This window comes from Syzygium oleosum, unplaced genomic scaffold, assembly GCF_021117445.2.
Source record: "Syzygium oleosum isolate NSW1041296 unplaced genomic scaffold, Sole_v2.1 Sole_v2.06, whole genome shotgun sequence".
Classification (NCBI taxonomy): Eukaryota; Viridiplantae; Streptophyta; class Magnoliopsida; order Myrtales; family Myrtaceae; genus Syzygium; species Syzygium oleosum.
In genome coordinates this window covers 10,140,306-10,165,719 of record NW_026607490.1, presented here as the reverse complement: position 1 = coordinate 10,165,719, position 25,414 = coordinate 10,140,306, and the positions used below count along the sequence as shown (strand labels likewise).

Below are 25,414 nucleotides of genomic sequence, written 5' to 3'. Positions count from 1 at the left end.
ATCGAAGGATGTGCAATACTACTCTTTCAATATAAATAAAGTTGATGAGATATTCGATTTGCTTTTGCCTAATGGGCAAATCAAACTCACTAAGGGTCAAGTGATACCGAGCAAGGAAGATCTTATAGGAAAGAAATATTGTAAATGACATCACTAATGAAGTCATATTACAGTCGATTGCATTGTGATAACGAAAAACATTCAAGAAGCAATTCGACAAGGGAAAATTAGATTTGCAGATGATAAGGAAAGAACTCCTATAGACGTTGATGTCGACCCATTTTCTGTGATGACTGGAATGGTGTCTTTAAAGTCTAAAGCAAAAATGACGCAGTCACATCTATATGCTCGGTGTAAAGAAGAGATCAATTATGACTCAAGAGGATCTCCTTCGACACAGATTTTGCCACAATAGAAACCTTTCTGGGATCGATTCGAACACCAAAGTCATAATAGAGTGATTGGATATCGGAATCGGTCTCGAAATATTCGATATGTTGTAGACATTGGGATCAGAGTCGAAATACCCGAATTATCCATAATTCGAGGCAACGCCCAACAAAGTGAAAATCTTTCAAGCAGAGGTATGAGGAGGGTGACCCGAGAATAGGAACATTAGGAGAACCTAGTGGTAAATTTGATTACTATGTTGACTATGGTCCACCCCTCAAATATTCGGAGGAGGTAGTTGCAACTAGATGGGGTGAAGAATTTGATGACCTACACGAAGGAGAAGATGAGTTATCTGTGACACCTAGCCATACAAGGACTTTGAAAGTACCAGTCGATCCACCTGAGGACGAATGGTTTGAATCAAGAGAAATTCAAGGTCCAGGGGCAATATGACAAGGACTCAAAAGAGGAGATTGCAGAGGAAAAAGAAGATGCATGAGTTATAGAGACAGGTTAACCAAATCCATATAACTCAGGTGTCACCAGTGCCTTATAAACCAAAGTTATAAAATGATTGAGGCGACGTATCAGAATAAAATGAGAAATCACGGAAAGTTTTAGCAGACGCAAGTTACGAGGCGTCAAAGTTGAAATCAGTCGAGCCAAACACATCTCTTTAAAAGAATTAATTCTTTTCGATTTAATTCTTTTAAAATGGGGCATATGTTGACACCCATAATTAATTAGGATGTCGATAAATGGAATAAATAAAATAATATATGTCAAAAGATGACGTAGCCTGTACGAGATGGCTCACGTAAGCAAAACAGCTGGCAAGTACTGGCAGTCACCGGCGGGAAATTTAAAATTCAGAAGAAGCAAACAAGTGCCAGAAAGTTCTCATCAAGTCCATCGACAAGGAGAGACAGGTGTCAAGCCAGGAAAAGCTCGACGAAGGTCTCTGCTACAGAGAGACAGGTGTCAAGCCAGGAAGAGCTCGACGAAGGTCTCTGGTATAGAGAGACAGGTGTCAAGTCAGGAAGAGCTCAACGAAGGTCTCTGCTACAAAGAGATAGGTGTCAAGCCAGGAAGAGTCCGATGAAGGTCTCTGATATAGAGAGACAAGTGTCAAGCCAGGAAGAACTCGACAAGCGTATCTGTTATGGAAAGACAGGTGGCAAGCCTCAAAGAGCTCGATGAAGGTCCCTATTTCCCAAGGACAGGCATCACGCAAAGAGGGGATCGATGACGGTTATTTCCTCCGGAAAGAACAAGTGTCACGCAAAGAGGAGATCGATGACGGTTATTTCCTCCGGGAAGGACAGGTGTCACGAAAAAGAGGAGATCAATGACAGTTATTTCCACCGGAGGAGGACAGGTGTCATGTAGGGAAGAGCTCGACGACGGTTATTTCCTCCGGAGAGGACAGGTGTCACGTAGGGAAGAGCTCGACGACGGTTATTTCCTTCGGAAAGGACAGGTGGCAATGTGAGAAGAGTCCAACAACAGTTATCAACTCAGATAAAGGATGAGATCAATAGCAGTTGGTGGACAGGTGTCATTCGATGAACGGTGAAGATAAGACCAATGGTGGATGTTGAACACAAGGCAAAAGACGGTTACCAGGCTCACATTATAAATAGCACTCGGCTGCCAACAACCCCCCTCCCCCTCCCCGGACATAAAAACCAAAATGCTGTCTTTTTATCTTTACTTTCCAGTATCGCACTTTATCTTTCTGTAGCTGTAGTTGTTTACTTTTCCAAGCCCGTAGCTTCGTAATATTGTATCAACGAACTTCGGATGCCGCCAGCCACTGGACGGTTTCATCTGAGTTATTTATAAACACAAGCCGAACTTCGTCACTGTACGAATTTTGAGTTATCAGTCAAGATAATCGGATTTCTTGCTCCCGCCTGGATAACTCCTATCCGGAATTAGACCCAGAACCCGGTCTCCTCTAGTAAAAATCGAAGAACGACTTTTGGTGAATTGTATTTCACCGCGGGAACGATTTCCGGCGAAACAGTGTGTATATATACATTCTTGTGAAGGAGTCTGAAATTGTTTCTTTGTTCGTGGATGGATCTCTTTCCAAATCTGAGCATTTAAGAACGACGATCTTCTTTGCTTTGCTAAGCGATCCAATCCAAAAATCGCCGCAGCACCGTTAATGAATTGCCCGCGCGGATGATCATCCACGGAACGCATGGCCATGGATCTTGATTGAATCTTCTTAGTGTGACAAACATGACTGAATCTTCTTTGTGTTAAGAAGAGTAATTAAACAAGGAATCGCATTGTTTTCCTTTTGTGTTGACAGAACTTACAATGACATGGTATACCTTAAATAACTTTTATTTTATTTATATAGAAATTCATTTATTATTTTTCGTAGATTTCTAGGCTTTCAATGATATTCATAATTTATGCAAGAAAATCAATAACTTTTTTTCTTAGAAAAAAAAAAGAGCAAATCAAACAGGTCCCTTTGGCCTTTTCATAACCAGAAAGGAATCCTTTTCTATTTTGGTAATTTGCTGTTTAACTTTTATTTTGCACTGTCAGTATTAATTATGAACGTTTGCCATACACACCAACCACAAAAATTTTGGAAATATATAAACATACAATATAGGTATTTCAAGTCACGAAAACTTCCATAATTTAGAAAAATAGAATTATCATTTGTTTTTGCCCATATAAACTGTCGAAATTTCCACGTAATAACCTCCGAAGAGGCTGAATGGGTATTTACTTGGAGAACAATATTCAGCTTATAGGTACGGTCCTTTTTCGGAGCGGAGAAAAATAAGAAGAAATTGATAAAATCCAGGTGGTAACTGTTACGTCACGTAATCAGCCCCGAGTTACACATAGGCCCACCGACATACCCGCCATGTGTAATCTCGTGAGTGGCTGTGACGAGATTCTCCGTGACCGCCTCAACCCGATTAGCCGCCTCATGCTTCTCTACATAAAGCGGCTTGCATGCCGCATGCAGAAGTCATTCACTGTTCATCGTTAAAAGTCACGAGCTCATTCACAAAAAGAGAAAAGAATAATGGAGTTGAAGAGAAACATTTCGCGATTCTTCAACAGCATGAACAAGATCAACAAGCTCCAATCTGGCTGCCTTGAGGCCTCGAAGGAGGTCGCGGCGCTGAAGGAGTCGAGGCGGAGCATCAAGGAGAAGCTCAGGCAAGTGCGGGACGAGCTCGATCGACAATCCCAAGAAATGCCAGCGGAAGCTCCGGAAGGCCGACAAGAGGACGACGATTGACTGGCTGGAGCAGCTGCTGGAGAGGACCCGGGGGCAGATAAGGAAGCTGGAGAGGGTCAGCGACCGCACGTTTGAGAAGCGCAAGAAGCTCAAGGCCAAGGCCGTGAAGGAGGCCGACTTCGAGAGGGATCGCTACAGAGGGGATCCGTTGTCGATCGTGGTGACGAAGAAGGTGGACGACGTGGCGGCGGTGGCGAAGATGATGGAGCTGCTGAGGCCATTCCGCCGCCCAACATGCAAGATCGGAGATGAGGCGGAGGTCAGGCCGTCGGACGAGATCAAAGTGGCGGCTTCGAAGCTCAAAGTGAAGATCGACGATGACGGCGATGTAATCACAGAGGCGATGTCGAAGGTCTGAAGCAAAGGAGGTCGAGGACGGCGATGCCGAGAAGAAATTGGAGGCAAAGATCAAATCGGTGCGAAATCAAATGCAATGAAGATGAAGGCGGTGAGGTGACGATGGAGGAATAAAGACCTAAAGAAACACAGAATTTAGTCGGATTTTATTTTTTTTATTTTTTTTATAGTTAGTGTGCTCTTTGTATGAGTTAGGACTTGGAAGCTATATGGAAAGAGGGTCTAATCTTGTACCATAAGCTTCTTTATATTTGCGACAAAAATAAAATTTGAGCATGGCACTTTAATTTTATTTGCTTTAATGTTTAGAACGAGCACAAGCCCATTAGCTATTCGAGATTAAGTTAATCAACTAAATTCTTAAGATAAATAATGTCAGTCGTCGTATTGCATAGAAAAATTAGGGATTAATCTCGACCCCCAAACGAAAATATTAGTACCCAAAAAAATTACCAATTCGGTCATAAACCTATTGTTACGAAGAGCCAATCCAGTCATAACGTTCTGATTTTGCTAATGTAACCTCAAATCTTTGTTCGAAATTTTAACTGAGTCATTTCGGCCAGTTGCCGCTGGGAATCGCCGACGTAGACGTAGCGAAATCAAGGAAATGATGCTTTTAATTAAGCTGACAAGTTTGGGTACGAATTTGTCCCATAATTGATTAATCAAGTGGGGTTAGAAGATTCATTTAATCGTTTGAACAGATAAATAGGAATTCCATGAAAATTGATTGGATGATTTGAAACCAAGTGGAAGTGGGTCGGGGCCGTACAAAATCAAGTACAAGCCCATTAGACTTCGAGATTAAGTTAATTGAGCATATTCTTGAGATAAACTAGTAAACTACCCTAGTTATCACTCCAAAACCACCCTAATCTTCACTCGAATAATCCTACTTGATGTTTTGTCATTGCGCCATCGCTCGGACAGCATATAACTCAAGTAAAGTTGTAAAACTAGGGGCGAGCCGAAAAACCTTAGAGGGGCTATAGTACGAATTTGCTTAATTAATTACATAATCAAAGAATTATGTCAGACAAGGAAGCTGGGAGAGACTAATCATTTCGCTTTTACTACTAATTAATCCGACCCATGATAAAATTTCGATCCAAGCCCGACGGATCACGATGATCGCAAAATATTTACATGGGTCGAGTCATGGGCATTTAGGGTTTTTCCTGGGCCCACCGAAGTAGTGCCCCACTCGTTGCTGTAACAGCCCTTGATGTTGCAGCAGTTGGTGTTCTCGGCCAGGGTGTAGATGCCCTGGACCAAGCTGAGGCTGTTGTCAGCATTGACGACCTCGAGGTTGCGGAAGTACCCGGCCGTGCCGAACCCGTCCTTGGCGAACCGGCCCGACCCCATCTGGGTGGTGGTGTGCCCGCCGTCGGGCTGTGAGTTCACCACCTCGCCGCCCAACTCCACCATCGTCGCGTGGTCGGCCAGGTGCGTGAACAGCTCTGCCGGCCAGTACCCCACCAGCATGTTGTCCCCGAAGCCCATCCACCAGTTCCCCAACTTCGGATCCTAAGCAAGCGCAACAATAAACAAATTAGGCCGAATATATAATATAAAGATCTAAATGGGGAAAATGAGATGAAATCGAACCTTCCAAATGAGGATGGTGATGTCATATTGGTTGCCGGAGAGATCGCCACTCTGATCGCAATTCTGCTATTCGTATGCATGAATCCGGGGGCACAGCAAGTTGTAACACCTCATCACTTGATATGAGTCGCTCTGTTAAATGAAATCCGATCATATAATATAAATTAAAAATCGCTCCCTTACAATAATTCATTCTTCATTATTTTTATCATCATTGAAATTGAAAAATGAGAAAGATGAAAGACGACATAAATCTTGTCATGCATGAAAGCAAATGGTAGTGATTCTGTCACTTTCTTCGGAAATCTGAAACTCAAATCATCACCACCTATATATATTGTCTATTTTAATGATTTTAAGAAAAAAGTCAACCGAGTTGGACCCTTATAATGGAAAATAAATTAGCTTCGCCACAAAAATAAATAAAAGGTTCTTGGGCTAATGACGTAGTAAATGAAAAATCACGCAGTGTTTGGCACGCAAAAATCTTTGCACTTGAAAGAGATTTTTGGAATGGATTGAAGTAGTGTGTGTGGCACGTGGGGTTCTCTTATGCCCTAATTCCTAACATGGCCACGTTGCTCGTCATATTTAATTTTTGCTTTATAGATTGTTTCTAATTTATGAGGGCAGGAGATTTTAAATTAATTAAAAATACCATAGTTTTTAAATTATCTCATCGACCAATGAAATGAAAACCTGGGTTGAAGTTTGACTTTCGACTATAAGAGATCCCATCAGTGGGGCGCACTTGTAGGCTGAACTATAGGTGTAATGTATGGATATGATCAACTACCTTGGAATCAATATGAATTTTAAATTTTTATTAAAAAAATGTGGTTATTCTAGCTCATTTTGAAAAAATGAATTAAATGCACGCTCCACAATAGAGAGAGAGAGAGAGCTGACTGTCCAGTACGTGAATAATCTAGACCGGTTGTCACCATAGAGCTTCGGACTGACCTGACTAGTAAAACAATCAAAGTTTTAGACTCCGTTCGTTTCGCGGAAAATATGACAATTTTGGAAACCATTTTCCAAAAAAAAAATGACAATATTTTCCGTTGTTCAGTTAAAACCCGAAAAATGAGCTAGAAAATATTTTCCGTCATTCGGTATATAAAATCTAAGTTGATTTTCCTTTGTGCACTCTTTTTAATAAAATTTTTTCTTTTTTTTCTTTTTTTTTTACTTTTTTAAAATCGAATTTTTATTTTCTTTTTTTTCCTTTTCTTTCTTTTTTCTTCTTCTTCTTTGGCCAATCGCCGGCCGGCGAGGCTCGAGCCTCACCTTTGGTCAGTCCCCAGCCATCCCCGTGGCTAGCAACCGACCAAGGAAGAAGAAAAAGAAAAAGGAAAAAAAGAAAAAATAATTAAAAAAATTTTAAAAAAATATATAATTAAAAATTCCACGTAAAAAAACTGTTTTTTGTAAGAACGAACATTTCATTAATCAATGACTCAAACCCAAGCATTGACGACTCGTGCACGGCTTTTGTGGATCCAAGCTTGAGTGTTAGGGACTAGAGCTTGAGCGTTGTAGACCAGAGCCGGGCCTTTAAGGATGAGGGCTCGAGTGCCGAGGCACAGGGCACGAGCACCAAGAGTTTAGGCACGACCTCGATGGACCCGGATATAAGCACCGAGGGCTCGGGTATGGGCACTGTGGTCCCGAACCCAGCCTCAATGGACCCAGGTCTAGACTCGATGGACTCGTGCCAGGGCGTCAAAGACCTGGTCCCGGCCCCGATGGACCCGGGCGTGCCCTTGATTGACCCGACCCGGGCGTTGGAGACTCCGAAGCCAGCGTTGGGGTTTTCGTATTCAAACGTAGAGTTTTGGGTTTAAGCGCCAATATTTAATCATTTTTTGGAAAATGTTGTCCAATTTTTTCAAAGAGGAAATCATTTTACTAAATTTAGACATAAGTTTTCCGTTATCTCGTTTTCCTAAGCAAACCGAACGTCGGGAAAATGTTTTTTGCGAAACGAACGGAGCCTTAAACTCCTTTTGTTTTGCAAAAAATGAATAATTTGGAAAATATTTTTCTAAACATGATTGCATATATCGCTTACAGAAAATGAATGAACGAAAAATATTTTCGTTGTCCACGAAAATATCTAGACATCAATTGAGATCGACAATCAAAACATTGCTCATTGACTAATTATTTCAAGTGATATAAACGATCATTTCATTCATTTCCTGCGAAAACAAATGCACCCTTGAAAAAATTAACGCCACCATAATTAAGTAAGCAATAATTCATTTTATTTTTTTAATTAAAAATCCAAGGTATGTGAGGGAAACGGGGGTTAATATATTTTTTTCAACTTTGGAAGATGATATTCTCGGAATGAATAAGATTCTTCTTCTCTTCCTTCTTTTTTTTTTTTTTTTTCCTTCTATTAATATTAAATGGAGGGGAAACACTAATAAAATAAAAAAATCGAATAGTGGGAAGGGGAGGTTGGGTGCGGGCGAATGCAGGAGATGGAAGGAGAACCTGCCATCCGGCTTCGATGCTGTTAAGATCAATGCCGTCGAATGCTCCCGAGAGGATCCAGATCGGGGAGAGGCTGAAACTCGTTGACCTCCTCGATCGACGATACCCACACGTTTATCGTCCGAGAAAATATTAGGTGGTCCTGACTCTCCACGTCGGCATGATCCTCGATCACTCATGAAGCGCCACGTGGATCCATGTGGCGCTGTGGGGCTGACGAATTTTTTGCCACAAAAAATAATACTATTTCTCTCTCATTAGCTCTGCACGCTAGGCTATTCCTACGTCCCTCGCTCTCGCTCTCTGCATTTATCTCTTCTCTCTCTTTTTCAACATTCTTTCCTTTGAAGAAGAAAACCCAACACACTACCCTCGCTCGCTTTCAAATTATTTTGATTCTGTGATTTCTCTCTCAAATTTCGCTCGGTGTTCCTAATTGCTCCGTCGCCATGTTGCTGCTTCCGCTTTCCTTGCTCCCCGCCATCGCCGACGAAGCACACCGCCCCGCTCCGACGAAGCAAAGCCCTTGTCCTTGACTCTCTCCCTCCGGCGCTCGCTCCGTCTCTACTCTGGCGCAGCTTTCTTCGCTGGATTGCCGAGATCTGGGGATCCCATTTTGACTTCATTCAGGTGGGGATGATGAAACTTGCATTACTCTATTTGTTTTCTTGAATCTACATCTCTGCCATGCCCAATCAAACACTGAGATATGTTTGGAGCCAAAACTCGCACTCTGCTCCAGCACTCGTTCCGGCGCTCGCTCTGTCGCGCAGGGGTTTTTTCTAGTTACCAATGAAAAGAAGAAACAACTTTTAAGTCAACGCAAGAGGAAGAACAACTCGGGACTCGACACCTCCTCCTTAGTTTCCGATCAACTCTAGTCCAGTCTTCCAGTACGTAGGATTTGTAGTGAAACCATCCAGAACTCGACACGTGGCAATCCAAGCCCACGTTTCACGGGAAAAGGTTTCGTCTCTCTCCTCCCTCTCTCTCTCTCTCTCTCTCTCTCTCTCTCTCTCTCTCTCTCTCTCTCTCTCACGCGCGCGCTCTGCTCTTCGTCTTTGCAAATCCAAGCTCAACCCTCTCTCTCTCTCTCTCTAAAACCTTCGCTCATGTTTTGACAAGCCTCCTTCGAACTCGAGAGCTCGACCCCGGCGTTCGGTTTCGGCGAGGACAATGGATTTTACGTTGTGTGCGACAAGTCTGGCGGGTTGACCACGATTTCAGAGTCCCTGGAGGCTAAATATCTCGGGAAGTTGTCGCCAGAGATGGACCGGAGGTGATGGCGACTAGAAAGAGTAGAGCTACTCGTGAGTTGGACATGAGCGAAGGTTAGAGAGAGAGAGGGGGGGTTGAGCGTGGGGTTGCGAAGATGGAGAGCAGAGCACATGAGAGAGAGAAAGAGGAGAGAGACAAAAATTTTCTTTGATGTATGGGGTTGGATTGCTGCAAAAAATGTAGGGCAACAGGAGGTTTGGTAGTCCAAGCGGTCAACAGGGTGTTTATGGCCTATGTTGTTTTGCGTTGTTTTGCGCTTTTCGCTATACCTCTCTTTCCTTCTCTTGGAAAATGACGAATACTTAAAACGTAGGATGCAAAGCCCTATCTTCACTCCATCATGTTAGTGTAACTCGCCAGCCCTCTCTCTTTTCAAACGCATACATACGCGCACGTAAAATTTCTAGTTCTAAAGAGATGGCGGGAGGGAGATGGTTTGAGTCCTGGACTCTACATTTCTTCAAGATTGTAATTTTGTCTAATGCCCTTCAAGATGGAAGACTTGTAATCTCTCTTTCTCTTAGGTCTTTGCATTGAATGATCTTTCTTTATTCAACAATCATGCATTTTTTAAGTATGCAACATGGGTTAGTCATCCAACTTTAGTAAAAGTGTTTGTCTTTCGAGACTAGCACTTATCACATAATTTTTGTGCTTCCATGTTCATCGTGCAACAAGGAATTCCAAAGAAATTCGTGAGAAAATATGGGAGCAAACTGCCGGACTTGGTCTTCCTCAAGGTAGCCAGCGGTGACGCTAGGGAAGTGGAGCTGGTGAGGGGAAATGACGGCGGGGTTTGGCTCCGAAGAGGATGGCCAGACTTCGCAAAGCACTACGCCATCGAACTAGGTCACTTCCTAGTGTTCAGATATGAAGGAGGCTCTGCGTTTCGTGCGGTCATATTCGACAAGAGTGCTTCGGAGATTGAATACCCCGTCATTTCTGATTTGCCAAAAAGGGAAGAAAATGAAGGGGACATGTTAGCTAAAGCATTTGAGGATCAGTCCGATCAATCATGCCGAAACCAAAGGCGAGAGCTGCCTTCATCAACATTATTATCTCCACCTTTGAAGAAGAAGAAGAAGAAGAAGCCGAATGAGCACTTGAATAAGCAAGGAGTTGGAGGTAACTCTTGAATTTGCACTCTTTATTGGAACATTATGAAGCAACTAAAACATTTTTGGAGGAACGTTAGTTATATCTCAATGCACAAGATTAGTTCACTAATGATGTGCTAGATTATATTGAGCGTTTAAGAAAAGTGGACCATACACATATGTTATCTTATAGAAGTCTGTCAAAACAATTTCAATAAATCAAGCGTTTTTCGAATGTTGATTAGACCCATTTTAGGAGGTAGGTAATGTAGCAAATGTTGACACAAAGATATGTGGTCGTGAGCTATTTTAGCCTATTTGTTAGGCATTTTTATTGTATAGATTTCTTCCTAGTATAGAATCCTTCCTATTGTATATCTCCTAATTAGGGTTGTCATATGTCCTATATATATAATAGGATTGAGCATTTTAAATGTACAGAAAACATATTCATTGAATAGAAAAAGAAGAGTTTCTTCTACATGGTATCAGAGCCCTAGGGTTTGATCCTTGGGGTACTGTACGTCAATCATCGACTACGGCGGTCCCGCTCTTTCTCTCTATTGCGCCGTCCGACGTGCGTCTTTCCCGATCTTCTTCAGCGCAATTCAGTTTGCGAATCTAATCTCATGGCCGACGAACAGTCGAGTGTTACAAGCCCGACCAAGCGAGATGCTAGCGCCTCACTCTGCCATTCTCAGCGGGCCCGACCGCTGCGATGAAGCGGCTCTTGACCCAGCACAAAGCCGCGCCGCCGCGCGTTGAACCTCCTGTTGCACCGATTGCTGTCAAGCTTGATGGCAAAAATTATGGCGTATGGTCCCAGGTTGTTGAGATGTATGTCTCGGGCAAGGACAAACTGGGTTATTTGAATGGTGATTCTCCTGAGCCCCCTCCTACAGATCCATCTTTTAGACAATGGAAGACCGACGATTCTACGGTGAAAGGTTGGCTTATCAATTCTATAGACCCAGCCTTGATACCAAACTTTATTCGGTTTCCTATTGCCAGAGCCGTATGGGATGCTGTGGCAACGACCTTTTTTGATGGATCTGACACCTCCCAAATCTATGATATTAAGAGGCAGGTTTCTCGATTGAAGCAAGGCGGTGGACCCATCGAGAAATATTACAATGATCTTCAAGGGCTCTGGCGTGAGATTGATTTCCGCCGTCCTAATCCTATGCAATGTCCGGCCGATATTCTGAGGTACAATGCCATTGTTCATGAAGATCGAGTTTATACTTTTTTGGATGGTCTCGATGACCACCTGGATAATGTTCGTGCTGATGTTATGAAGATGGATCCATTTCCCACTATCGAGCAAGCTTATGCCCGAGTCAGGCGAGAGGATATGCGCCAATCTGTCATGCTCTCCACTCCTGTCGAGGTCACCTCTGGTTCCGCCATGGTGGCACAGCGGGGCAAGGGTGATCAGTTAGTGCTTTCTGCCCGGGGACCTCGCCCTAAACCTGGTATGCCAATTCAATCCGAGGGATGCTCTCACTGTGGGAATCCTAAACATATAGCAGCATCTTGTTTTAAACTGCATGGTTATCCGGATTGGTGGGATGATTTTCAGACCAAGAAGAAGAAACAGGGCTCCCAAAAGGGGCGGAATGGAGGGCAAGCCTCCTTAGTGACTAGCGGCTTGTCATTAATTCCCATGGAGCCTGAATCTGCTAATGCCGAATCTCTTGAAGGTAATTGTGGGTTTGTCTTTGCTAATGGACATGGTGATGGTCATCATGGGTGGATAATTGATTCTGGCGCTACAGATCATATGACTCCGGAATCTGGTGATCTTCTTACATCTACTACACCACGTCGAGATCATATTTACAATGCTAATGGATATAGCTTTCCTGTGACGGCTGCTGGGCGTGTGTCTGTCACGCCTTCTCTCTCTCTATCTCATACCTTGCTTGTTCCTTCATTGTCTAATCGTCTGTTATCAGTTGGACAGCTTGCTAGTGAGTTGAACTGTGTTGTGCTTATGTACCCTGATTTTTGCCTGTTTCAGGACATTCTCACGAAGGAGATTATTGGGCGTGGTACTAAGAGGGAGGGGCTGTATTTCGTGGATGAAATTACTTCTGGACGGACCTATCATTCTCGTGGACAGTTAGCTCAAGAGAAGGAACTTTGGTTATGGCACCGTCGGTTAGGTCACCCATCTTTTGGGTATTTACGGCATTTGTTTCCCAAGTTATTTCATGGTCTATCGAACTCTAGTTTTTAGTGTGATACATGTATTTTGGCAAAGAGCCATCGCACTTGTTTTCCTCCCAGTTTGAATATAAGTTCTGCTCCTTTTTCCTTAATTCATTCTGATGTATGGGGTGCGTCTCCTATTACTACTGTATCTGGGTTTAGATGGTTTATCATCTTTGTTGATGATTGCACACGTATGACTTGGCTATATTTGATGAAACATAAGAATGAGGCTGAAGCTATCTTTCGGACTTTTCACCGTATGATTCAGACTCAGTTTGGGGCCAAACTTCAGGTTCTCAGGTCTGATAATGGTGGCGAATACTTAAGTAAACCTCTTGCAGCTTATTTTCAAGAACATGGTTTGATACATGAAACTTCTTGCCCTCAGACTCCTCAGCAGAATGGTGTTGCTGAGCGCAAGAATCGCCATCTTCTTGAAACCACTCGAGCACTCTTGGAGGGTAGCCATGTTCCCAATCGTTTTTGGGATTCTGCCGTAGTCACAGCTGCTTATTTGTTGAATCGCATGCCTTCCCGCATTCTGAGCTATCGCACGCCAATGCAAGCACTTGCTGCCCATGTGTCTCTTCCTTCGGTTCTTACATTGTCTCCTAAGGTGTTTGGGTGTGTCGCTTATGTCCATCTTCACAAAAATTAGCGGACCAAACTTGACCCTTGTGCAGTCAAATGTGTGTTTCTTGGTTATGGCCCTTCTCAGAAAGGGTATCGGTGTTATGATCTTGCCGAGAAGCGCATGTATGTCACCATGGATGTAACATTTATTGAGACGGAGTCCTATTTTCCTTCCCCCCAGTGTCCTGTTCAGGGGGAGACTAGTTGTAGAACCAGACATTGGTGGGAGGTAGGAATTGCAGGAGCGACGGATGGGTGCGCACGGCCACGTGATTTTGAGGTTGCACGTGATTCTGAGGTTGCTGAGGCTGAAGTTTTTGAGCTACTGCCGCATGATTCTGAGGATGCACGACTAGACAACACTGAATTACGGCATGGGTCCGAACAGGTGTCAACAGATGCACAGCTGCAACTGTCAACAGATGCACAACTGCAACAACCCTCCTTGTCTTCGCCCTCTTCGCCCTCTTTAGTACCACTCCAAGCTCCTGAGAATGTACCTGAGGTAAGTACTTCTACTGTACTTGATTCTTTTGAAGATACTGATATGCTTACTGGTTATAAGCTACCCGATAGGCATAATAGAGGTAAACCACCGAATCGATATTCTCCAGATGTAGAGGACCGCCGGTCTCGATACCCTATTGCAGACTATGTGTCTGCCAAGAGGCTGTCCACACCACTACAAGCCTTTGTGTTTACGATTTCCTCAGTTCAAGTTCCAAACAGGGTTGAAGAAGCCATGAAGGATCCGAAATGGCTTCAAGCGATGGAGGCAGAGATGGAGGCGTTGGAGAAAAATCGAACTTGGAAACTTGTGGAACTACCAAAGGATAAAAAGCCGGTTGGATGTAGGTGGGTGTTCACAATCAAACATAAGGCAGACGGCACTATTGAGAGGTATAAGGCGCGACTGGTAGCTAAAGGGTATACACAGACTTATGGGGTGGATTATCAGGAAACATTCTCTCCAGTTGCAAAGTTAGACACTATAAGAGTGTTGTTATCTCTGGCTGCAAACTTGGACTGGCCTTTGCATCAATTTGATGTGAAGAATGCATTTCTTCATGGAGATTTAGAGGAGGAGATCTATATGGAGCTTCCACCTGGATACAGATGCGCAGATAAGCCGAACATGGTCTGTAAGCTGGAAAGATCATTGTATGGGTTGAAGCAGTCCCCTCGTGCATGGTTTGGTCGCTTTAGCTCAGCTATGAAAGGGTATGGATACTCCCAAAGTAACTCAGATCATACTTTGTTCTTAAAAGGTGCTCAAGGAAGAATGACAGCTCTTATCATATATGTAGACGACATGATTATTACAGGTAATGATAGTGCAGAGATTATGAGACTGCAGGAATTATTATCAAGGGAGTTTGAGATGAAGAACTTGGGAGGTTTGAAATATTTCCTGGGAATCGAGGTTGCTAGGTCGAAGGAAGGGATTTACTTGTCTCAGCGGAAGTATGTTCTTGATCTTTTGACCGAAGTTGGCATGCTAGATTGCAAGCCTGCAGACACTCCTATGGTACAAAACTGTAAGCTTGGAGAGTACCCTGATCAGACACCTACTAATAAAGAGAAATACCAAAGGTTAGTAGGTCGATTGATTTACTTATCACATACACGTCCTGATATTGCTCATGCAGTAAGTGTGGTGAGTCAGTTCATGCATGCACCTAGTGAGGATCATATGAGTGCTGTGTGGCGCATCATTCGATATTTGAAGTCAGCCCCAGGAAAGGGGTTGCTATTTGCAAAGAATGGCCACCTTGAAATAGAAGGTTACACAGATGCAGATTGGGCTGGAAGTGTGACAGACAGGAGGTCTACATCAGGGTATCTTACATTTGTGGGAGGCAACCTTGTTACATGGAGAAGCAAGAAACAAAAGGTTGTAGCTCGGTCTAGTGCAGAAGCTGAATTCAGAGGTGTAGCAAAGGGGTTATGCGAACTTCTATGGCTTCGAAAGCTGCTAACTGAGCTCGGGTATCCACCAGGTTTGGAAATCAAATTGTTTTGTGATAATAAAGCAGCCATAAATATTGCTCATAATCCAGTTCAGCATGATAGAACCAAACATGTGGAGATTGACAGACATTTCATCAAAGAGAATTTGGAGGCAAAAGTGATCCAGTTACCATTTGTCAAGTCTGAAGACCAGTTAGCTGATATATTGACAAAGGCTCTGTCAAGTAGAGAATTTCATTGCTCACTTATCAAGTTGGGTATCAAAGACATCTTTGCACCTACTTGAGGGGGAGTGTGGTCGTGAGCTATTTTAGCCTATTTGTTAGGCATTTTTATTGTATAGATTTCTTCCTAGTATAGAATCCTTCCTATTGTATATCTCCTAATTAGGGTTGTCATATGTCCTATATATATAATAGGATTGAGCATTTTAAATGTACAGAAAACATATTCATTGAATAGAAAAAGAAGAGTTTCTTCTACAAGCTACGCCATAGCTACCATAGTTTTAGTTATAACAGGATGTCGGAGCAACAATGCTTTTCCCGCAAACCAAAAGGTGCTATGTCTTAATCATATCTGCCCGATCTTTAATATGTTGTTTCATATATTTGAAATTGCAGGTGGTGCAAGCAATATTGTATGTGAGGTCAATGCAGGCCTCAAATCTAGCTACTGGGGAAGATACTGTCCTTTCAAAGGCAGTGCAAAATCTGAGGCCTTAAAAAAAGCTGCTTCTTTCCAATCTCCAAATCCATTCTTGTTGACTTTAATGCAACCGTTCCTCATTCACCACTCTTTGGTAAGGGGAATAAAATTAGTAAGCTCCAGCTAATGCCAAAGAATCAGGAGTGATATTTGGATCACCATTTGATCTTATCGGTAACAACATTGGTATTGAGATTCTTTACTAATACTTATTAGCTAATAAACGATTCGATAAATGCTGATGGAAAGTAAAATCATGGTTAGTTTGGTTAACAATACGATGTGGTCTTGCCGGCATAAATGAGTTTAGGCAACTAGAGTCTTTCTCTACTGCTATTATGTTACTCGCCGTACAAAAATTGTCAGTGAGATGCTCTGGGGTTAAAATTCTTGAGTGGTCTTAAGAACAATCAAGTCTATATGGATCATCCGTTTGCTACATGATATTGCTATTGAGTGTTGAAAATGGTCTCGCTTATTTAAACACTCATACTATTTCTTATACCAATTTTTTTTTTAAATTAGCCTTAACATATCTAGCATTACTTTAAAATGTACAAAAATTTTCCATTACCTTATCCTTCATAGAAGTATTTCATCTACATGCCATGTTGCAGAATGCACCGGCTAAGTTTTGATGGAGTATATTCCCAGTTAAAGAAGTGGCGGAGACATAGATCTATATGTATCCAATGAGAGATTTTGGTCAACCAGGTATAAGTTTGGGATATACAGTCGAAAATTACAAGTCAAAATCAACGGTAGCTGGAAACTTTTTGGGCAAGACAATAATCTAAAGATGGTGATGTTTGTGTCTCTGAACTGACAAGGAGGGTTGACAAAGTTTCATTCAAAGTCGTCATATTCAGAGTCAACCAAGACGCAATCGAACTCGGTAGGTGACAAGTAATTTGCACATTAAATTTGTTTTATTCGTTGTCTAACGATTTAGAGGTTGTTTATGCGATTATCTACTTCACTCGGTATCTTCTGTTTGGATACAACGCATTTGGTATTGGATTTTTATTCCATCTTACTTTTGTTGGTAGGTCATTATTTTGTAAAGCTATTCAAAAGTTTAAGTTAGGTACGACTTGGTTCTATGTATAATTATAAAACTTTGACCATTTTTTTCCAACCAAGTTGTTGAACTATTAGTTTAGTCCAACCCTTGAGCTTGCATAACTTTTTAATCAAACACTCTTCAGCTCCAATTGGGCACGATCCATTGTGGTCTTTATGATTTTGGATCTTGATGTGCAACCCTTGTTTTTCTTTTTGCCTCTATGGGCGAGATTGGTTCGAACAAAAGAAGCTTCTCAACTCAAGCTCCAAACAAGCTCGGGTGAACATGATGAATCTGCAGGCAAAAGTTTTAAGGTTGAACAATGTAAAAAAGCTTGAGATTCAAATGTAGAAGATTAACATTAGAAGAAAACATTATGTAGACAATATCTCCACAATGATGCCTCGGTCTAATATGCAGCCATGGAAATGTTCACGCTCCCCAAAGCATGCAGTGATGGCGATGAGGAAAGCATCGATGGAACAGTTTCTCCAATCGGTATGATATCTATGGAAGCTGCAAGCAAGTTTCGCATGAACCGACCATCCTTCCGAGTAGTCATTTGCCCGAAACACTTGCGTAGATCTACTCCGGTCAGTGACAATACAAGTACAAGTTTCCAATTAGTAAACATATGCCATGCATATGGAGAACAAACTATTTTGAAACTGCAAGCAAGTTTTGCACCAACTGTCCACCCTTCCGAAAATCGAATAGTCATTTGCCCCGAAACTCTTGTACGGATGTACTCCAGTATATATTTTTTTCCTAAATAGACCAAACTAAGCCGATCTCACAGCTGTTCGTGGATTTCAATTTATCTAACACACAGATGGTCTGCTCATAGATTGTACCGGCCAGCTTCATCAGGAGGTACTTAGAACACAGCCACATAAAAGGAACTCTAAGAGTTGGCCACAAAACATGGCCTATCAAGTTTTTTGTTTATCCCCAGCCACCTCCGATAGCTTCAGGGGAAAAATCTCCGCAGGGTTGTTCAATTTCGCAAGGGACAATGCTCTTCGAGTGGGAGATATCTGCATATTCGAGCTCCTCAATTCAGATATCCCCAGACCTCATTGTACCGGCTGGTTGCTCCCATATTTTCTCACGAATTTCTTTGGAATTCCCTGTTGCACGATGAACATGGAAGCACAAAAATTATGTGATAAGTGCTAGTCTTGAAAGACAAACACTTTTACTAAAGTTGGATGACTAAGCCATGTTGCATACTTAAAAAATGTATGATGGTTGAATAAAGAAAGATCATTCTATGCAAAGACTCTAAGAGAGAGAGATTACGAGTCTTCCATCTTGAAGGGCATTAGACATAACAATCTTGAAGAAATGTGGAGTCCGGGACTCAAACCATCTCCCTCCTGCCATCTCTTCAGAACTAAAAGCTTTACGCGCACGTATGTATGCGTTTGAAAAGAGAGAGGTCTGGCTGGCAAGTTACACCAACACGATGGAGTGAAGACAGGGCTTAGCATCCTACGTTTTAAATATTTATCGTTTTCCAAGAGAAGGAAAGAGAGGTACAGTGAAAAGCACAAAGCAACGTCGGCCATAAACACCCCATCGACTGCTTGGACTACCAAACCTCCTGCTGCCTTGCATTTTTTGCAGCAATCCATCCCCACACGTCAAAGAAATTTTTTTGTCTCTCTCTCTCTCTCTCTCTCTCTCTTATGCGCTCTGTTCTCCTTCTTTGCAACCCCACGCTCAACCCCCCCTCTCTCTCTAACCTTCGCTCATGCCCGACTCACGAGTAGCTCTGCTCTTTCTAGTCGCCATCGCCTCCGGTCCATCTCTGGCGACAACTTCCCGAGATATTCAACCTCCAGGGACTCCGGAATTGTGGTCAGCCCGCCGAACTTGTTGCACACAACGTAAAATCCATTGTCCTTGCCGAAACCAAACTCTGGGGTCGAGCTCTCAAGTTCGAAGGAGGCTTGTCAGAACATGAGCAAAGGTTTTAGAGAGAGAGAGAGAGAGAGAGAGAGAGAGAGAGAGAGAGAGAGAGAGGGTTGAGCGTGGATTTGTAGAGACGGAGAGCAGAGCGCGTGTGAGAGAGAGAGAGAGGGAGGAGAGAGACGAAACCTTTTATTGCGAAACGTGGGCCCGGATTGCCACGTGTCGAGTTCTATGTGGTTTCACTGCAAGTCCTACGTGAAGACTATACTAGAGTTGATCGGAAACTGAGGAGGAGGTGTCGAGTCCCGAGTTGTTCTTCCCTCGCGTTGACTTAAAAGTTGTTTCTTCTTTTCATTGGTAACTAGAAAGAACCCCTGCACAACGGAGAGAGCGCCGGAACGTGTGCCGAAGCAGAGTGCGAGTTTTGGCTCCAAACGTATCTCAGTGTTTGATTGGGCATGGTAGAGATATAGATTCAAGAAAACAAATAGAGTAATTCAAGTTTCGTCATCACTGCCCGAATGAAGTCAAAATGGGATCCCCAGATCTCGGCGACCCAGTGAAGAAAGCTGCGCCGGAGCAGAGACGGAGCAAGCACCCGAGCATAGAGCGGGCGAGCGCTGGAGGGAGATGTTAAAGTAAAAGAGCTTTAAAGGCGATAGAAGATATGAAATAGATAACACAATGCAAGAACAAAGTGATCCTTATTTATTTTCAAGAATTCGAAAACACACACCTTAAACATAACAGAGGAACAAGCTAACAAATAGCTAAATTCAAATAACTGAACTCCTAGAAAATAGAACAAAACGTGATAACGTGGGATCATGTTCCCACTAAATAAGGATCACTAATGACAGTTCCTACAATCATGGGATTTACTAAAAAGATCACCAAGACCACTTCCTACTAGCCGTTAGTGATTTGAATCACATTCCTAACACCCCCTCTTGATTCAAACTCCCCCATCCCAAGCTTGCTTCTTAAGTAACTAAACTTGGAATGTGATAGCGCCTTTGTGAAGATGTCAGCAACTTGATCATCTGAATTACTGAATTTCAAGCTGATTTCCTCCTTAGCTACTAGCTCCCTTATAAAATGATGCTTTATTTTTATATGCTTAGCTCGACCATGAAAGACGGGGTTTTTTGTCATAGCTATAGCTGAACTACTGTCACTGTGAATCTCAGTTGCCCCCTCTTGCTTCATACCCAGGTCAAGCAAGAGTTTTCTCATCCAAACGGCTTCGCACGCTGCTGCTCCTCCAGCTATATATTCTGCCTTGCATGATGATAAGGCAACCATAGATTGTTTCTTTGATCTCCATGTGATTACTCCTGATCCAAGTGTAAAGCAAAAACATGTTGTACTCTTTCTATCAACTGATGAACCCGCCCAATCACTGTCACAAATAATCCTCCAGTTTCAGAGATTTAGTTTGACAATACCAAATGCCCAATTCTAGAGTTCCTGCAACATACTTTAACACTCTCTTAGCTGCTCCATAATGGTGTTTTGTTGGTTTGTGCATAAACTTTGATACCAAACTCACTGCAAACATGATATCCGGTCTTGTATGCGTGAGATAAAGTAAACCGCCAACTAAACTTCTGAATTTCTGCGCATCAGCAGCTCCAGACCCATCATCCTCCTGAAGTTTCTTATTCACATTCATGGGTGTCTCTACTGCTTTGCACCAGTTCAGGTTGAATTTCTTCAGAAGATCCATTGCATACTTCTTTTGAGCTACGAAAATCCCCTCCTTACATTGCTTTACGTCCATTCCCAAGAAGTAGTGAAGCTTGCCCAGATCTGTCATGTTAAACTTCTGCATAATTTGGCTTTTAAATTCTGTAATTAAAGAGCTGTTAGACCCCACATATATCATATCATCAACATACAAACATACTAATAAAAAATCATACTCCCCATAGCTCTTAATGTACATCGTTGGCTCATTTTCACTTCTTTTAAAGCCAAATTGCAGAAAATATGTATCTATTTTCATGTACCATGCCCTACGAGCTTACTTAAGTCCATATAAGGCTTTCTTAAGTTTATAGACCTTATATGGACTCTCTTGATTAACAAACCCATTAGGCTGAGCTACATAAACTTCCTCACTTAGTTCTCCATTAAGAAAGGCAGACTTGACATCAAATTGATAAACACAAAGCTTGAGAAATGTTGCTATTGATAGTACCACTCGAATTATTTCAAACCTTGCCACAGGAGAAAAGGTTTCTTCAAAATCTATCCCTTTCCTTTGTGAGTAGCCCTTCACCACTAGCCTTGCCTTTTGCTTTAGTAAAGTTCCATCTGGATTATATTTGGTTTTGAATACCCATTTCAAACCTATGGCTTTCTTATGCTTTGGTAGATCAACCAAACTCCAGGTTTCATTCTTCTCAATTGCTGACATTTCCTCCTCTATTGCTAGTCTCCACTCTGACTTTTCTGCTGCTTCTTCATATGAAGACGGTTCAGCTACATAGAGAGCAAATGTGCATGACTCATTGATCTCTCTAAGTGACTTGAACTTCATAGGTGGTGTCTCACTATCATCATCATCATTGTCTATATCTCCATCCGTGGAACCTGCACCATTGTTAGACGTATTTGAGCTACTGCCCTGATGAGTTGAGGTCGTGCGAATTGATCTACCCACTGAGTTCGAGCCATCTAGACTCGCAACTGAGTTTGATTCTGACGTGGTCATGCTTCTAGTCTCCCTGCTATGTACTTCTTCACCATCTTTGATCTGAAATACAGGAGCTTTTCCTTTGTCTTCCCATTGCCAACAGTCTTCCTCATTGAACACTGTGTTCCTGCTTATAATCACTTTACCAGTTGCTGGATTATAGACCCTATAAGCCTTAGTTTGTGAGCAATAATCAATAAAAATGCACTTAATTGATTTTCCTTCTAGCTTATGTCTTTCATGTGCATTAATCATTACATACACAATGCACCCAAAAATTTTAAGATGCTCAATTGAAGGCTTTTTACTTGACCAGGCCTCATAGGGAGTTTTGTTAAGAACAGCTTTTGTTGGTGAGATATTGATCAAATAGATGGCAATAGTCACTACCTCCGCCCAAAATCTATCAGGTAGCCCCTTACTCTTTAGCATACTTCTTGTGTCACGCCCCGTACCCCGCAAAGCGCGAGCATCCCACGAAGAGGTCGAATTTGATTGCGACGTCCCAGGTAGCGTCGCCGACCCAACGCCCCAAACAGAGAGTAAAGCACAAGCGGAAGAATAAATAATAAACCCTGACGGTTATAAAATACGAGCCAAGGATGGCCAAGCAATAAACACGATCACAGCAAAAAATAGGTACATACTTACATTACTATAGAAAACCTTTTTACAATACCCATCAAACAACAAAAGCGAGCAGTACAAACAGTCAACAGCCACTGGGTCAAAAGGGTAAGTGGCTAGGGTGAGGTCAACTACTCAAGGAGGACTACAGTCAAAAAGTCACATGCCCTCCACTGCTAGCTATGGCTCAGGGTGCTCTTAGGGATTCCAGTCAGGATCTAAGGATTCCAAGGATTCATCCGACTGCTCCTCTGACTCCATATCTGCTGCTCCGTCTCCACAGGGGTGTACGCTCAACGACCACTGAATGCGATGCGGTATCCCAACAAAAAGTGGTGATCTCGGCATTCTACGGCTGGGGTTCTGAAATGTTTCGGTTTACACAACCGTGAGACGAATCTCAGTAAGTTCAACCCCTAAACCTAGGCTAGGCTAGCATGCAATCTCCTGACCGGAAACAAACATTCCAAACCGTAATACAATAACAATCAAACAATTCTCTGACCCTGCAGGTTAAACAGATCAACATATAATAGTCACGGGACATACGTGGCACGCATAATCACACGTATGCCAATCGCATGCTCATGCACCGATTCTCACACTTTCGCATGCCAGTCCATGCATGTTCATGCATGCAAATGTCGTTGACATGTCACGTGCATTTTCAGGCCCACTGGCCCACACTGGCACACTGGCAATTGCCCAATTTATTATTTATTACGACTCGAGTCAACAACATTCACGGCCCGGTGCGTCTAGCCTGCTTCAAAGTGCATGAAGCGCAGCAACCGATCTGGCCCAGTGTCTCTAGCCTGCTTCAAAGTGCATGAGGCGCAACACTGATCTCCTTACGAACCAGAGCCTACTTCAAAGTGCATGAGGATGGTCGTCTTCCGGACGTACCGGGCATCGTCCTGCTTCAAAGTGCATGAGGACGGTATCGACCCGAAGGTCACGACCCGAAGGCCGTTAGGTGATCACACAACCCATTATTATCTAAACCCCGCGTAAAACGCTTCAGGTTATTTTAGGTGATCACCCACTCATGGCAGGCACGCATTCTCGCACAATTTCACCACAAGCCTCATTCTCGGCATTCATAATGCGTGCCATGAAATGCAACATGAGCATCCACATAACATAGGCATAGGCACACAGTTCAATCAAAGTCATTCCACAGTGCCTAATTCACAAGCCACGTGCTTACTTGGCCTATTAATACCGTGCGGCCCAATTCCAAATATACAATTGAAGCCATCAATTGGCCAATCACACTCCGCACGATTCAGTCACACAAGCACGCATCATGGCATTTCATAATTAAACACAATTGATCACCAATCAATCAACAGTCAATCATTCTGAGTAATCCCGGCCATTCAGCTAATAACTCTTGCTGTCCAATATAATCAGGTACATTCCTCCAAAAATATGGACAGCCGCTATTTCCTCAATCTGGGCCCAATACTTATCTATGATAATCCCACTAAATTCCTCGGATTTTATTTCCACCAATCAGTCCTCAATCCAGTCCGAATTATACACCGATAATACCTAAACCAGTCCAGAAAAATGCACTATCAGTCCTAATCCGGGTTTAGGAATTTTACTCACCTAATCCAAGGCCATGACGACAGGGAACGATGGTCGATCACTGGTGAACAGTGAAACCAGCGGCGGAATTCCCGGCGACAGCGTACGGACGGCGATCCGAGCTCCGGCGCGGCGGCGGCGAGGCTCCGACGCGGCGGCGGTGCTAACCCGGGAGAGAAAAAGAGAGAAAAAGAGAGGGAAAGGGAGAGAGAAAGAGGTCGGACAGGGGCAAGACTGAGGCTGGGGGCTGTGGTGGTCGACGGGAAGGCACGGTGGCCGGCGGCGGCGCTCCGGTGGCCGGCGGCTTGCTCCGGCAAGGCCAAACAAGAGAGAAAAAGAGGGAGAAGCTGCTGGTGGGGGCTGATCTGCGGTGTTTCTGCCGAATGAGGGGGAGAGGAGAGAGAAAGAGTGGTCAGCTGGTCAAATAAGTCAGCCCACAAGTGCCACGTGTCGCCAATCGAACGGTTCGGACCAAAATGCCCCTAATCTAACGGTTCTAAAGAAATCCTATCCAATAATTGAGGGGCAAAATGGTCTTTTGGTCCAATAATACAGCTGATAATCCATATTTAATTACCCCAAAATTTTTCCAAAAATTCGGACCCGAAAATAGCCCAGGGGCAAAACCGTCATTTTTCCGGTCCCGGGGCGAAATTCCAATTTTCGCACATACGTGTTCCATATGTGCGTGGCCAACATAATATGGCGTCGGATTCGCAAAAATAGCCTTTTAAGCCCTCGGAAATCGACTGCGAAGTTTCGGGAATAAAATAATATTATTTTTCCAATTTTTGTCGAAATTCCAATTTTTTGCCATAACCGCTCCAAATGCACGTGGACACCCCAAAATGACCTTGGCCGCGAAAAATAACCTCAAACGGCCTCCGAATCCAGCCTCGGTGCCCACAGGGGCAAAACCGTAATTTCTGAGTTCCGGGTCGAAATTTCATTTTTCGACCGTACTATCCCCAAACATGCGTGGCCAGCATAATATGACGTCAGAATCGTGAAAATGGTCCTTTAAGCCTTCGAAAATCGATGCCGAAATCCGAGTCCAATTTCGTGATCAAAATTCGCCAAATTTCAAATTTTAAAGCCTCTGACTAACAGGCGGCTGTTTAGGGTTTACGCGTATCGACCTAGGAGTACTCGAGTCGAAATGACCTCGATCACTAAGAGAAAGAGAGGAATTATCGCTAGTTCCGGAGGTCGCGATCGTTCGGCTCAAGTTCGGGACTGGTTGGCCACGTGCACTCTCGGACTTGCGGAATCACCCGCGATCCGATTGTACATCGTTGGTCTTGGCCAAACCAAATCCGTCACTTTTCCCTAAGATCGGCCCACATTGGCCAAAATATTCCCTCTTCATTTCCCGCGATTGGTATCCGATTCGTTATCGGGTCCCTGGTCCACGTACCATTTTCCTAATTAGCCATGCCCTTTTGGTTAGTATC

The 25,414-nt window shown here is 43.2% G+C and overlaps 1 pseudogene; it reads right to left on the bottom strand.

Annotated features, from left to right (window-relative positions):
• LOC130138553 (uncharacterized) overlaps positions 1-25,414 on the bottom strand; it is an 80,343-nt pseudogene that overhangs the window by 42,694 nt on the left and 12,235 nt on the right.